The following is a 14345-nucleotide window of genomic DNA, read 5'->3' on the forward strand; positions in this document are numbered from 1 at the left end:
AGTTACTTTTCGATCTGGAAAGAGCCAGTCTGATACAGGGCAGTTAACACCTCTTGCCCAGAATCAGTAGGCAGAGTTATGTTTGCTTACTGCTGACATATCACTTTTTAAAAGGGGAGGCTGATTTGGTGGGAAAAAATGAAAATGAAAATTGTGGATAGGTCGGTTTGGAGGACTATTTGAACATCTGCTTTAATCAATGTGATAAACTCTGGTGTCCAAGGAGAGTGGGCAGCAGGAGGGAATTGGAGGGAGGTGAAACGCTGGGAGGGGGTTCCTGAGTTCACCTGCTAAGCTGAATGCAACAGAAAAAAGCTTTTTTGAGCTGTCCTGTGGGCAGCCATGTGGCATCAGCTTTCTGGGACAATCTAAGTTTCTGAGACAGAAGACACTGGCCCTTTGCCAGGCCACACATCAGACTGCCACCAAGTCTCAGCTCTGAACATGTGGTCACTGGAGAGCCTGTCAGCAGCAGGCATTATCTCCTAAGGAATGACTTTACCCAGGCGGTGAAGCAGACCCCGATCTCCCGGGCTTCCTGCGCTGGAGGGGGTCTGTCTGATTCCTCCACTTCCCTTATAATGCAAGTCCTTTGGTAATAATTACCTGCATTTGTAGGACCTTAAAGAATTTTTGATACAATAAGAAAGTTAGTTATCCATCTTTTTCTCAGTTTAGGTGAAAAACCTCTCTGTTGATTTAAAAAAAATAAAAATGAAAGATGAAAAGAAAATGGAACATGCAGTGGAGACAAATCCAAGAAAAAAATGATTTGTGCCAGTCCCAGGTGAGGCAGACAAATTTGGGGAGATTTACCCTTTTTACAGACATAGTCTTCACTTTAGCAGAGATTTGTGCTTGGACTTATTTAAATATGAAACTCTTCTGGAGCATTAAGTAAGAAGGAGGACAGGAAAACTGGAGGCTAACTACCAAAAGCTGTTACCAGTGGAAGATGAGTCTTCAATGAAAACAAAGGGTCTGATTACCCAGTGAGTCAGTAAGGGCTGAGACTTCCATATCTGACCTTGTGCAGATTTCAGGGCAGGCGCATAAAGCCAGGTGTAGCCATGCAGGCCTGTTCAGTCTCATGAAAGCTTTTGAAAGCAGAGACTGTGTCTTTCACAGCTCCTCACTGCTGTGGTTCCTTCTTCAAAACATTCAGAGAATGTCTGATCAATGTGGCTTTCGGTTCGATTTGGTGCGCTTAAGGAGAACGGCCCATCTTCTCGTGGCCTAATCTGGCACAGAATCAGAACCCGATGCTTCTCACTTCTCTGGAGGACTCAACAAGAAGAGAGAAAGAAGTTTTCACATGCCTGGAGGAAAAGAGATGCTACAGGGAGATGAATTTAAAAAGAAGGAAAGAGAGAAAGAAAGAAAAGAAAGGAAGGAAGCTGAGTTAATCTGGGAGTCCGATCACCACTAAGAATGCATTTCAGTTTCATCATTCAGTTTCTAGCTCAGCCTTCCAGCTCAGACCCATGCAGCAGCATGTCAGGAAGCTCCTTTATTCTCAGGCCTTGGCCTTGTCCCCCTGGGCACAGCTCCTCCTTTGGACCTGGGCTGCTACCTCCCAGGATGCCCCCTCTTTCCCAAGTCCTCCTGTGAACCTGCCAAAGGCAGAGGGATTGTGGTGGCACTCTCAGGGTGATGCCAGGCTCCCCGAAGGGCACTGTCGCCCTCTAGAAAGGACTTCTACCTGGTAGTGTCTCCGAGGAGCCCTGGGAGGTAACCAGCTGGGCATGATTCAGTTGAGAGGGAGACAGCACAGATCTTAGATGCCTGTCTGGTCGAGCGAAATTAGCCCAAGGAAGGGCAGGTCTTGTCTCCAACTGGTTTAGAGGTAGGGGAGTAGCATCGGGAACTTTTGCACCAAGAATTTTTAGGATGTTATGATGTTTCTCCACGATTCCCTTATCTTAAGGTTTTTACCCGTTCAACCAGCGTACACAGAGTTGGAACCTCTCTTTTGTCTTGGTTATATCCTGAGAAGCACAGGAAAAACTTACAATAATGACAGTCTGAAAAACAAAAGCGCACACAGGAGGCTCAGGCTCTCGGGGCAGATGCCTGAAGCTGTGGGATATTTGCAGTTGTCTGTGGACTAAAGAGTCCATCTTGGGGCGTGAGGAGAACATTTCTGCGTTATTGATCACTGAGAAGTTCCCTCTAAACACTCTAGTCTTAGGAAGGAATGGAACCAATGGCTTATATTGGCGTATATGTAATCGCCCTAGTTATAAGGTCATCTTTCTGTTTAATTAATACAGAGTTCTGTGGTCTGGGACAGCAAGGTCATGTGTAGCCCTGAATATTAGCAACGCTGTCCTGGGGCTCTGAAAAATGCGGTGACCAAGTATTTAGCCGCAGGCTTGTTCCGTCTTAGTGTCCAGGCTGGCATGAACCAGAAAGAGAGTAAAACAAGGAAGTGACACCCCAAGTGTTAGTTCTGCCGAGCAAACCTCCTGGAGAGGGAGAGGATCTTTAGATCCAGCCAGGGCAGCGAAGCCCAGATGAATGACCTCACCGCGTGAGCCTCCCTCACGGGGAGCCCTGCGGCTGTTTTGGGCTAGGAGTCATATGTGGGACAACACTGCTGACAGCGTTGTTTCCTGTCTTAGACTCACCCTGTCAGCAAGACACCGTTTACATTATTTGTTTGCCAAATTGTGGCATTATACACAATATCTGTTAAGTTCAATTAAATTAATGTTTAGAAATACTGTAGACAGAAAAGGCTAGAAAAGCACTATAGTAAACAATGATTACTGAGATTAGAGTGCTTTGAACTTGAGCATTAGAGAACCTTGTGGATTTGTAGGAGTTAACCAGGACAAGTACCTGTCTCTCATAGGAAGCATGTAAGTTCCTACAGGGTATCAGCATTGATTGAGGTTTTTCAGGTAGCTCGGGGCAGACTTAGGAGGGAAGGAAAGAGATAGAACACCAGAAAACATCTCTGAATACCTGGAGTTGTTACTCCCTCAGCAAAAACAATGGGGGCTGAATTGTTTGGGTCAGTTACCAGGAAAAAGGATAAACTGAGGAAGCAGACTCGAGGCAGTGTTCAGGGATGAACCTGAAGCAGCCTTGGATTTCAGAGGTGAAATAGTTGAACCCCAGACCTGGCTATAAGATGTGAAGAGTCACTCCAAGTTTATAAGCCCATTAAACTTGTGTTTTTGACTGTCTACACGTCCTGCTTTAGAGAAAACACACACGATGCTTTCAGCCACACCTCAGACCACTTGGCTGACAGTTTTTTCTTCTAATGACTCTAGTGAGCGTCTCGTTATTTACAAAGTTTGGAGAAGGGCAGCACTGGGGGTGGGGTGGATTTGTGCTTTGGTACCTTTTCCAGCACAGAGGGGTCAAATTCAGCCCATCTTTTGAAGTCAGTCTGAACTGTCAGATTAGCAGAGACCAGAATAGAGGACCCCTGGCTCACAGGCACACAAAAGCAATCAGCTGTCTGTCTGACTCGCTGTGGCCATGGGGCCAGGGTCAGAGTTCTTGAGGTGGTTTGTACTTCTTCATTGACTTTCTAGGTGAACAGTGGCTGGTTCACCCAAAGCTCCCCATCCCCATTCACTTTTATTTCGATGAAATGAGAAGGCTTCTTCTTCCCTTTCCCTGCTTTCTTTCCCTCCTGGGATGTTGATAAGATCAATGAGACAATGATCATAAAGTACTTTGAAGTATTTCAAGGAGGGTGCAGCCTGACTTGCTGTTACTCTTGGGACAGTTCACAAATCTCTGTGGCCAAGGGCTTTGGGCTACAACCCTGGGCTTGGTGCCCAAGAGCAAGGAGGAGATGCTACAACACGGCACCACGTGAAATTATGGCTTGGAGTCGCTCATTCCTGACCTTGGCGTCAGCAGTCTCATCTCCAGGAGGAGGATAAATGGTAGTTTGGGCCCCTGTGTCTCCTCCTCATGCGAGAGCTCAGTTGTCCCCGGCATGGCTTGCCAGGCCGCACAGTTCCAGCCCCTGTACCAGGAGTTGATATGAGGTAGAATGAACAGATTGCACTTTTACAAGATGTCTTCAAAGATGAGGTGGTGGGGAAGTGGTGACTCCTGCTCCCTTGTGCGAGGTGGCATCAGAAATCTGATGGGAGAGCCCAGGGAAGGCCCACCTGCTGGGAGACAGCCGGTTAGACAGCCCGGGGTCCGGGAACAGCAAGGTGACCTCAGGCCTCGCAAGCTAGATACTGTTGTGCTCCCCGGGCCGACGTGACGATGCTGCGACCTGCTGCAGGTGGGACTGTGGCTGAAGGGCGGCTGTGCTGGCGGGCGGCCCCCTCCACCCCAGCTCTCCTTGGGTCGTGTGCTGTCTGGGACCGTCAAGCTTCTCCTTAACCACCTTCTCCTGTGGGTGGTGAAGGAGTTGGATTTCTTCCGAGAAGAATGTTAGGTCTGTGTTCCCCGAGGAGGAACCCTTGTGCCTGTGAGGGTTATTCACCCACAGGAGAGCCGCAGGGACACAGGAATCTTCTAGAGATGCGAGGAGGGGTTGTAGAAGTGAGCCCAGAGCCCAGTGGGAGCTCATTAAATCCTTGCTGAGAGGAGCCTGGCAGTTGTCAGAGTGAGGAAAGGGACACAGAGCAAAGGCTGAGAGAGATCATGGAGATGGAACGTGACGGGAGGAGAAGTTTAACTATGCTAATTAATTAAATTATCTAAAAGGGAATATAACACTCGTTTGGTTGCCAGAGGTGTTCTTAGCGGGAAAAAAATTTGCAGACTCCTGCACTGGGGATTGACAAAGCGTGGTGAACAACGTGTTGAAAGGGAGTAGTTGGCTCCCGTGTTCCTGCCACCAGAATGTGTCAATTTGATGTCAAGCAACTCTTGGTGTTGTGTGTGCATGTTTGTGCTGTTCGATTTTTTTTCTGAGCAATTCCGAGTTTTAAGAAAATGTTGGCAAAATCAATAACTGGCAGTTTTGGGAGCCAAGGTTCCGCCCAGGCCTTGCTCAGGGGAAGTGAGGTCCTTCCTCCGTGCCACTCACTGTGGGGTACGCCTGTCAGCCTTCTGCCTGGACACTTACCCTTTGTCCAGGGGAGCTGGGCTTATGCCCTGGTTCGCATGTGCGCCCTTGCTGATGGGGGGACAGGAGGGAAGGAGAGAGAGTTCTCTCCTCCGTGGTGATTGCCACCCGTCAGTTGAAGGCTCTGTGCTGAGCCATGGTGAAGCAAGAGTGACACCAAGTGCCAAGAGCAGGAGCTTGCTGTGGCATCAGTGTTTTCACGCCTCAAATTATAGGAGCAGAGAAAAAGGCTTAGTTCTGGCCCGCAGCATTCGCCTCAACGAGAGGGTGACGACAGACTCTGGAGGCCGGCCCCGTGTCTCTGTTTTGCTCTGCTCACTTGGACGAAGGGACTGGCTCTCTGAGCATTAGATGCAGAACCGGAGTTTTGAATGGATTTTTAAAAGTCAAAATGAAATGTCTGGTTGGCTGGAACATGATGCAGAGACCCAGGGTACCATTTCAACCCCAGAATTATCCTCTGGAGAATAAGCATAGCTCGTGGCTGGGACCACAGGCTGACCCTCTTTGCCGGTGACGAGAGCTCTCCGGTTACCAAGGCAGGTAGGGGGTCCCCTCTGTAGGCAGAGAACAGCCGGTTTTCACTTGTTCAAAAAAAACATTGACCCACTTCTCTGTGTTTTTCTCAAGGCTACTTGTGACTCAGGGTCTCTGTGGCCAGAAATCCACCCCAGTAAGTCATGGGCAAGGAGCTGAGATTCATATTCCTGTGGAGTGGATCCCTGAGAGGGGCTGAGACTCCCATGGGCTGCCTGGAGATGGCCAGACCCTTCCTCGTCTCCCCTGGGGAGGAACATGGTTGAGTTGGGATCTGCCTTCCAGCCAGTCCTCCTTCTCAGATTGGAGCCTACTTGGCTTCTTCTTTCATGGGAGATAAGGAGAGGGTAGATTTGTTTGTCCAGGTGCCACCAGCCCAGTGACAGTTGCGAGCACAGGAGCGTCTTCAGGGCGTAGTATCAGGTCCGGTCCCCTTGACGTCTCCATTCCTGATCTGGGTGCGCTGTAAACAGCAGGTTGATTCAAATCTGGGAGGCGTTGGGAAACCCCTTGGGCAGGAGATTTCGAAATGAGATTCAGATTAGAAAAAACATACTGGGGTGAGTTGCTAAGGAATGAAGCAGACAGAAAAAACTCCCATCCTGGCACTTGGTTGGCTAGCGGGAATAAACAAAAAAGCCCAGAAGAGCCTGGAATGGGAGGGAGGCAGCGGAGACAGCACAGCTGAGCAGGAGCGCACGCCTATCCTCTTCCCGCTGTGCTGTCGACCAGGAGGCGGGAGGCGCCCTGTGTCTCTCTGTGCATCAGGCGAAACCACAGCTGGAGCGGTGCTTTCAGTCTAGGGCATGTCAGCACCAGCAAGGTGTAGCTAAATCAGAGGCTCCCGCAGGAGATGGAGGGGCCAGGGGAGGCAGGGGAGTGGGGTTGGCAGGAGTATCACAAGAAAAACTTCATTACAGAAAGATTTTAAAGGGCTTATTGCATAATTGAGGAAGGGACTAGTGAGGAAGTGAGGAGTAACGCTCATAAGCCCAAAGGCTTGGAGGGGGCAGCCCATGCTGCTGATCATGTGTGTGCCCTCATCACACAGTCATCCTCTGTGCTTTAGCTCAGGACACCTGGCATCGGGTGGCTCTGAGTGGCAGCTGCCTGTGACATGGTGAGCATGGATGAAGACGCTGGCTGAATCCAGAACCAGAGAGAGGTGGGCACAAGGAGGAGGTTAGGGAGACTGAGGAACAAGGAGAGGAAGAGCAATGATCCCGAAGAAGAGAAGAGGGGCAAACGGAAGGAGAGTCATGTTAGATGGAGCCAAGAAGCACGAAAAGAAAAGTGAAGATGAAGCACCTTGTTCGGAAGACTTGGAGGGGTGCAGTCAAGAATGAGTCTCCAAACATGGTCAATAGTAGAAAGCTTGTCATCTGATCAATAAAACCCTTTCATCCAGTTGGATGAAGAAAGTGGTACTCTTTGAGGATGTTTGGGGCCATCCTGTGTAAAAGCCACGAATGGTGCTGTAAGAACCAGCTAACCGGTTCTGAACAAGAGGGGCTTATGATTCATGAGCGTGCCTGCCACCTCCGCCCAGAAGCCATGACTTCCCCCATCTCGTGCAGGGTGGGGACCCATCTAACCAGAACCACCACCCAGCCTCTCCCAATAGATGACAAGCCGTGGCATCCTTAGTCCACCCACCTCAGCCCCCAAGCACTTTGCCAAAACATCCGTAAACAACTCTAGGTGAAGGGGGTCAGGGACCTTTGGTTATACACCATTTTCTCCCCCTTCCCACTGCCCAGCGCATGACTAACCAGGGAGTTCTCATCACTGGCTACATATTCTACCCTCAAAGAGTAGTCAGTGGGTCCCCGAACACTTTCCTCTGAACTCTTTTTATTCTTATTTTATTTTCATTTTTATATTCTATGACTGTGGACCAGGAAATCCAAGCATTTTCTTGAACCACATGGGAACATGCCCTTCACCTCCAGCATTCTTGACAGCCGGCACAGACTTAACTGCGGCAGCTAGCCAGCTCTCTTGCTAAGCCTGAACCGGTGATGAATGTTATTACCTACAACGTCTATCATTTGTTTTGGGCTTTATACCTTGCAAATAATATAATTATCTTATTTAATCCTCACAATAATCCTGTGTTACTGTTACCTCCACTTTATAGACATTGAGTTTCAGAAAGATGAAGTGGCTTCCTCGGTGTCAACTAGTAGACCTGGGATTCACTCACGTCCTCCAACTCCAAATCCTCTGTGCTTTCTCTGCAAGGTCGTGGTCCCCGTGGGGGTTTCAGAGCAACATCAGAGTTGGGATTCCTGGATGTCTTTCCTGGCCCCATGTCTGTGCCCCATGTGACCTCAGACCTCCCACCCATTCCCATCCCACCTCACCTCTGTGATCAGCAAGTGGGAGAAGACATTCCACTTCTTGGTAAAGACTGTGTACATAAAGTAACGATTTTTACATCTCCTCTGCCAAAGACTCTTCAAAGTCACCAAGAAGGTTTCATTACAAAAGCAATATGGGATCATTGTAGAAAAGTACAAAATACAAACAAATGAAAATAAAAATCGTAATTCCACCATAGAGGAATAACTTAGTATTGTGAACATTGTAGTGTCTAGTCTTTCAGAACTTTTATGATGTACACGGGAAGGGACTCACTTTTAATTACAAAAATAGAAAATGTGTCTACCCATAACACTGTTTTGGAATCTGCCTTTTTTGTTTTTTTAATTTTTTCTCCTTTTTTCTTTTTTTTTTTTTTTTTGTTAATGGAGGTACTGGGGATTGAACCCAGGACCTTGTGTTAAGTACTAAGCATGCACTCTACCACTGAGCTATACCCTTCCACCTGGAATCTGCTTTTTGAGCTTAATACATTGTAAACACTTTCTGTTAGTAAATGCTTTCACAACATCATATTTAATGGATGCATAATATGTCATTATAATTTTTCATGGTACTCTACAGGTAAACATTTAGATTGTTCCTACTTTTTCATTATTATAGTTTTATAATAGACTTCTATATCTGATTCTAATATTTGTTTCTTTGATTATGAATGAAGTTTAACTTTTTGTGATTTTTATCATTTGAAGCTCTTTCATGAATAGCTCATCCATACTATTTGCCAGTTTTCAATGGTGTATATTTTCTTTTTTAAATTAGTATGTAAGAACTCCATATATTAAGGCTAAAATTTTATCTGCCAAAGACTCGTTTTGACATTGCATCCTAACACACCAATTCAAATTTGGGTATATATTGATTTCCCTCAACTGTCCCAACCAGACCAGGGATGCTTTGCTCTTTTTCCTCTACTTTCTCTTTAACAAATTCCCCACAAACAAAGCAAACTTTGTAGATGGCTCTTCCTCCAGTGCTCACCTCTAGAAGCACCCTGGCCTCCTTAGGGAATGTCATTCCTCCCTGCCTGGGCGCCAAGCCCCGTAAGTGTGGCTCCCATCCCTTCTACCCCGACCTCCAGGACCTCATTGCCTCCTCAGTGTACACCAGTGCTGCCCGGAGGGGTGGGGTGGACCCCCAGAGGTTCCTGTGTGATAGTTTAGAAAACCCTGATGTGACCTTCTCAGAACCCCTGGGAGGATGGACGGTGGAGGAGACTGTGTAGAGGGTGTTAGTGTTACAGGGAATTGTCTTGTTGGATAGGAGGGTCTGTCACGGTAGGAACAAGAGGACCCCACTCTCCAAGTGCCCCTCTTCCTTCCGAGCAAGGCCCTAAGGGCAGGGATGCTGACAGCCAGCCTGCCCTCCTCTTCCTCAGTCTTAGGCTGGTCCGCTCCTTTGCCCTGTTATTACCGCTGGCAGGTTCCAGGTTCCTTTGTGCCTCAGGCAAAAGGAACACAAGTCCTACCAGTTCTCCTGGCCTCCTTCAACTCACCACTGTGCGTGGGGAGGGGGAGGCGCCCGGGCCTGTTACCTGGAGTCACCCCCCTCCCTGTGGCGGGGGAGGCCTGGAGGGGTCGGGAAGGAGCTGGCTGGACTGGCCAGGCTGAGGGAGTGAAGATAGGATGAGTTTCTTACTGGCCAAGATCACTACCTCGGAAAACTGGGACTGTAGGGAGGAGGTCAGGGTATGCACAGGGGCGGTGTTGGGAGTTCACTCAGAGCTGCTGTGGGTTTGGAACATCCTGACCCACACTCCATCCCCTGAGCCTCCCCGCTCACCCTGTCTCCATTTCAAAGATGGCTGTGGCTGTGACTTTAATAGGAACAAACATTTCTGTGGCAGGATCTAGACCCGGACACCCCTGGCCCCCTTGGTCTCTCGCCAAGGACTTGTTGGCTTAGGAGTTTCCAGAACTCTCTCTTATATTCCCACACATTTTGTGGGAAGACAGTGGGTTGCCCATCAGCGAGAGCCTGCGGGCTTCAGCCAGGTGCCTGCGCAGTGGTCGCTCTGCCAGGCAGCCATGGTGACCTTGGCTGCTCGTTAACCTTTTCAGGCTTCCCTTTCCTTGTCTGGGGAGACAGTACGAGTCCAGACCTCAGGGCTAGCGCACAAGCCAGCAGGCAGACGGCGGGGGGTGGGGGGGGTGCTCATCCATCAGGGCTTCTCCCTCCTTTCCCTTTTCTCAGTTCTGCTGACGAGGGGACATTTGGGGGCTTCAGAGAGCTCTGCTCAAGGGCAGAGCCCAGGGCGCCTGGCCCCCTTCCTTCTTCCTCTGCTCTCCCCCTCCATGGACTGGGCCATGTGGGTTTCCCCCCACCGGAAGTGAACCCTGGAGCTCAGGGACCTTATTCGTCTTTGCATCAGCACAGCGCTCGGCGCAGAGTAGATGCTCAGCGCCCATAAACAGAGACCTGCAAGGAAAGGCTCTCCCATCTCATAATCACGGTGAGACGAGTGTCCAGCCTGAGAGCCCAGCGGGCCTCAGACCGGAGCCTGGCTTCCTCGCTTACTGATCATATGACCTTCAGCAAGACATTTAATCTCCCTGAGCCTCAATTTCTTTGTCCAAAAATAGGAACTATAATAGCTACCTCTCAGAGTTGTTGTGGGGGTGAGTGATGATGTCAGAGAGAAGCGTAGCTCAGTGCCTGCTGCGCGTAGTAGGAGCTCAATAAATGCGAGCAGTGATTAGCTGCTATTAAGGGACTGGTGACGTGGCTCCAAGAGCTCGGGGCTTAGCTGTGAGCGACACCGCTGTGGCCCTGCAGCCTGGACACAGAGCACTGGCTCTGTGGCACTCCCTTGCTGCCTGCCAGGGGCAGCTCTGCCCAGGTTTCCTCCCTGTGGGGGTGGGAAGGTGGGAGTGGGGGCATGCTAGCTGCCCCCAAGTCTGAAGTCAGAGGTGAAGTCTGAGGACCGGCAGGTGCTCCCGTCTGAGATTAGGCAGGTTACACAGGGTTGCTTCTCCCCACCCCTCACATCAGGTATTTTAGATACCTGATTTGTGTTTTCTTCTACTTTGAAAGCTTGATGACGTAGAAGTATTCTCATCCATTTTACGTAGAGAGCGAATGAGGAACAGAGGACATCGGTCACTTGATACCTGGCTCTCACATTCAGGAAACAGAACCTGGAAGATCTCATTCTCAATGTACCACCCTTGCCCAGAATCTCCACCCCAGACTCAGCTCCCCTGCAGTGCTAGAGCTGGACTTGAGCCCCTGCGAGTCACTGAGCCTGCCACCAGGAGGAGAGCCGCCAGGCAAGGAGGGCCATCCCAGAGGGAGAATTGATGGAGTAACTGATGGGTTCCAGGGATTCAAACTCTAGGAGGTGTTAGCCTGGAGGGTGAGGGATGGAGTATCAGAACAGACTCAAAACTTGGGAAGGGGGCTAGCGTGAGGAGTGAAGGAGGCAGATTGGTCTTCGACGTGAAGAGGGCGGGACATCCTGGGTCAGGTGGTTGCCATCGCCTGAGGGAGTCGACTCGTCCTTGGTGGCCCCAGAGGACGGGCCAGGGCCAGCAGCAGTGAGAGGGGAGCCCTTCCCTCAACAAGTCCAGGTGTTCACCACCCGAGCACGTCCTCCCAACATGTCCCCGGCTTCCAGTGTTTTCTTTTCCATTCCATTCTCTTCACTGGCATTTTTACTCTGGCTCTTCTTAGGAATGGTGATTAGGTCTGGAAGTCATGACCACTGCTCAGCCTTTTAGAATATCGTGGGTGGAAAGCCTAGAAGATTATTTTGTCCAGTGTTCAGTGCCACCCCTGAGTCCCTGTAGAAATTCCTAACCAATGGCTTCCCAGCCTGGGCCAGCAGCCCCTCAGTGACGGTGCCCGGGGTTCCTCCCATCCAAGCAGCTGCTCCAGGTTTGGAGTGCCAGGGCTCCCTGCAGTGGGGTCTTCTCCCAGCTAACGCTCACCTCTCCACCCAGGTTCTGCCCAGCAGATCCACTGGAATCCTGCGGATTGATCGGATCCCCTTGCTTCAAGCCAGCAGCCAAGCTGTTGCTCTTCCCAGCTCACAGAGCAGCTTTCTCGGCCTTCGGCGCCCCCACATCTCAGCTGCAGTTTGTCAGTGAGTGTCTTCAAGGGTTTTATTGAGAGGGGGGCCTAGAGACACGAAGTTACGACAGAAAGGGACGTTTGAACTTGGGAACCCACCTCATTTTATAGATGAGGAAACTGAGAAGTTAGGTCGCTTGCTCAAGGCCACACAGAGGGCCAGAGACAGGGCTGGGCCTCAAACCCCACCCCCACTCTCCCTGCAGACTGAGGCCAGCCCAGGGTGGGGGCTGGGGGGCGGGTATTGGTATTGGCTGCTGACGTCACTCTTCCCAAATCATCCAGGTCACACTAGCTCTTCTTTGGACAGCCCTGTCCCCTGGTGACATGTTGAACTTCCAGTCAACTAAAACCCCTGATTGTTTTATAACTTAATTTTCTTCTGATTGTAAAAATAGTATGTTCTCATTGTAAAAAAATTAGAAAATACATAAAAATACAAAGTATAAGCCTTCACAGCACTTCCAGTTGCTGTAAAGGTCCCCCCACCCTACACTTGGCCATTTGGTTTTTAGCTGTAAAAATAGGACTCTCCCTTCATCCTCCATAAGGCTCAGCTCTCCCTTCTCTCAGAATCTTGTTTTGTTACGAGTTCTTGTTGGCACCTGGGCAGGGCTCAGAGAACACCCGGTGTGGCCCCGAATGAATGACAGCATGCAGATCAGTGATATGGGGAGGCCCTCTGCCGGCCCCAGAGCCCGCACCTCCTGTCTTCTGGGTCTGGTCCCACTCTTTCCCTCCCTGAAACACCTTCCTTCCTCTTTTGTTCTTTTCGGGACCCTCAGTTTTTTCCCCGGCCCAGCTGGACCCCACCTCTTCCTAGAAGTCTTTATTCTTTCAGATGCCAAAACCTTTTTGGGTTCCACCACATTTGTAGCCTGGCCACACCATTTACCCTTAGTTACACATTGACTTGCATTAATCTCTTCTCTTGGCCTGGCTGCGGCCTATTTCCCAGTGTGCGGAGGGCCCTACATGGTTTTTGTTCCCCTCAAGGCACCCATCCTGCACAGCCCGTAGCTCATTATGGGCCCTTGAAATGTGACTGTCTGGCCTGACCCTTCTAGGGAAGGGCTCGTCTGCGTGGTCCCCCCACCTCGAGGTCTTCTGAGGAGTTGGGGAGAGCAGACTCAGAGGGAGTCAGGAACCCGCCCCCCACCCCCATCCCTGGCTTCCTGGAAACCTGCTCCTCCTAAAGTTTACATAGCGGTTAATCATCGGTTCCCAACAATGGGCCCTGCTCATCTCAGGACATGTAAAAATGGGATTTGGTTGGCCTTTCAAAATTGGGAGGCTTCTAGAGATAAAGAGAAATCCCCTGTGCCTGGCTACTTAAAGAGACAAAAGGAGGGTTAGGGGCCCTTTCCAATCCTCTGCGCTTCACACAGGGAGCCTTAGAGGTCAGATCAATGTTTTCCTTTCTCCTCATGGCACAAGGACTACCAACCCTCCTCACACCTCCTGAACATACATACACCAAGGGCCCAGGCCTGGCAGACCCTCCTCCATCCCTGGCAGGAGGGTGATGGAAGAACACTGAACTGGGACTCGGGGACCAGGGTCCCCCCAGCGATCCTGGGTAGATGATGGGGACAGACAGGTAATCTCTAAGTTTCCTTTGACTCTGAATTGCCTAGAGGTGCCAAGCTGCCTGCCGGTCTCTCCACTGGCTGTGTGTGCGGTGCTCCAAGCGTAGACCCTGAGCTGGGCTGTCTGGTTTCTATCCCAGCTCCCCTACTAGTCAGTCATGAGACTTTGGGCCAGCTGCCCGACTTCTCTCTGCCGGGTGGGGATAACAGCCTCTATCTTGGAGGGTGGCTGGAAGATCAAATGAGCTAATATGCATGAAACACGAGTGCACCTGACCCAGAACAAGTGCTGCACGGGTGTGATCATCCCTACAGCTAGGTGTCTGACCCAGAAGTGACGTGAACTTTGTGCCCTGCTGTTTGGGAATGGGGCTTTTACTCCTGTGGTCCTGGCGGGGTGCAGGGAAGAGAAGCCAAGACAGGACCTGGAGTGGCCGCACCCATTGGAGGAGAGCCATGAGTCAGTCAGGATGCAGGAGCCCGAGGGAGGCCCCACTGCCACTGCAGAGAGCAGAACACATAGCCCAGGGGTCAGTGGGCACTCGCAGCCCAGACCAGGGGCAGGTCACTTAACCTATCAGGTTCTTGTCTTGACTTGAGGCCCATTGCTAACTCTAAAAGGGTAAAGCTTTGTACTGAATGCATCAACTGTTTTAATTAATTTCCCTGCAGGTGGAAAAAGAGGCCTGTAAAAACAAAAAAGCAGA

General features: G+C 50.3%; 1 long non-coding RNA gene across 1 annotated transcript in view; it reads left to right on the forward strand.

The window, feature by feature from the left end:
• LOC116152095 (uncharacterized) overlaps positions 1-14345 on the forward strand; it is a 36569-nt gene that overhangs the window by 12903 nt on the left and 9321 nt on the right. Inside the window, exon 3 of the long non-coding RNA XR_010383297.1 lies at positions 11920-12062. This is a non-coding gene — a long non-coding RNA (uncharacterized LOC116152095). The remainder of the gene's footprint in view (positions 1-11919; positions 12063-14345) is intronic.

The sequence above is a fragment of the Camelus dromedarius genome, chromosome 12 (genome assembly GCF_036321535.1).
Source record: "Camelus dromedarius isolate mCamDro1 chromosome 12, mCamDro1.pat, whole genome shotgun sequence".
NCBI classification, from domain to species: Eukaryota; Metazoa; Chordata; class Mammalia; order Artiodactyla; family Camelidae; genus Camelus; species Camelus dromedarius.